Genomic DNA, 1,863 nt, shown 5'->3' with positions numbered 1-1,863 from the left:
CACTAGCTCGTCTAGACCCTGAACACACACACCCAACCCGCTGAGCTGGGGTTGTCAGTTGGTTATATCACAATAATAAAAATTTATAAACACACTGTCACAAACCAATCAGATTATATAAACCCTAGAAATTCAAACGGGCAAATCTATAATCGTTTGGCCAATTAACCATGGGGTTAAGGTAAATGAGATTACAACGAACATAACTATATATTAATTACCTTAAAAGATGCTAAAACGAAGTTTAATTTGATCGATATATGGCTGATATATATATATATATATATATATATATATATATATATATATATATATATATATATATATATTTATACTGTAAGGCTCCGGTCTCGGTGTCTTATTTTAGCGTTGTACTTACTCATAAACACATTTTTAAATATTATAGTTAACTAAAAACTTTTCGCAGTATAATAATAAACGTCAACCATCTCTTACAAAATATAAAATACTTGTCTTAAAACATCACAAATTTGTCTCGACATAAAACATAAGATAAAACATTATTCTTCCATCAGCAGATGCCAAGCATTCCATATTTTCCATGTGTCATCCTCATGCTAGCTCTTTTAAAATATTTACCTGCGTGCATACTATAAGTACGCTACGCTGAGTGGGTTCTAGTTAATTAGTCAGCACACATTTCATACACCTACTTTCATATACGCATCCGAAGATACATATTATATACTTTACCTGTTTACCTTTCTTTCGTACACACATTTATTCATACATACATTCTTTCATACTTTCATACTTACATACTCTCGTACTTTCATACTACATGCATAATTATCTTTACCATCTCAGATATTATCAGGACCTTGTCCCTTCTATCTTAGATATGACCCTGGTCTGTTCCCTTCTATCTTAGATATTATTAGGGTCTGGTCCCTTCTATCTCAGATATTGGTAGGTTCTGGTCCCTTCTTTTCATACAACCATACATACACTTCTTTACACATACATTTTATTATATACTTTCATGCTTACTCCTAACCACATACATATATCATTCAAAAACATTCACATATCATACACTTAACATACACTTACCATTTAAGTTAAGTGTATTAACTAATCACATTGAGTATGCACACAGCCCCGAAAACATAACAATGAAATGTGTATAGAAACTCTCCTTTAAGCGATTCTTTTTTAAATTTACGGTTATGCCCTTCTTGAGTTGTGCACGGCTAACTGTGATTTAATCATAATATCAATTAACTACTTATAGCTATACCATAATTCTAAGTTATTGTAACCCCTATATACAGCTGACAGCGGGGTTTTAGGGGCGGTAGCCCCTAGCAGGGTCCAAGGGGCAGAGCCCTGGCTGGGGTTAAGCTACCAGGTCAGCTTGGAAGCTGAAGTTCTATTATTTAATCAAATATAATCTTCATTTTAAACGTGACCTTTCATTATTAGTTATTTACTTATTCTTATCTTAACCATCATATAAGTCCATATCTATCGTTACATACGTATACACCATTTATCTTTCGTTTATTTGGAAAATCATCTTTAACGTATAAGTCTTTATTGGCATATAAGTTCCTTGAAGTGTATAAGTTCCTTCAGGGATATAAGTCTTCAATGGCATATAAGTAGCTCTAGCATGTAAGTCTTACATATACGGTCATAATACATATACGGACATACATACATATACGTATAATATATATATACGGGCACACATGCAAATACGTTTATATACATATAGCGGCATACATACATATACGTTGTTTAAACTTATGCATTTCTTATACTTATGCGCTTCGTACATACACATTGGTTTACTTATATGTCCTTCTTATACATATATGTTGCCTGAACGTATATGGC

The sequence above is a fragment of the Bidens hawaiensis genome, unplaced genomic scaffold, assembly GCF_021521415.1.
Source record: "Bidens hawaiensis isolate Kalapana, Puna unplaced genomic scaffold, B.hawaiensis_p1.1 tig00020798_1, whole genome shotgun sequence".
NCBI lineage: Eukaryota > Viridiplantae > Streptophyta > Magnoliopsida > Asterales > Asteraceae > Bidens > Bidens hawaiensis.
The sequence above is the reverse complement of the archived record's forward strand: the minus strand, read 5'-3'. Positions refer to the sequence as shown.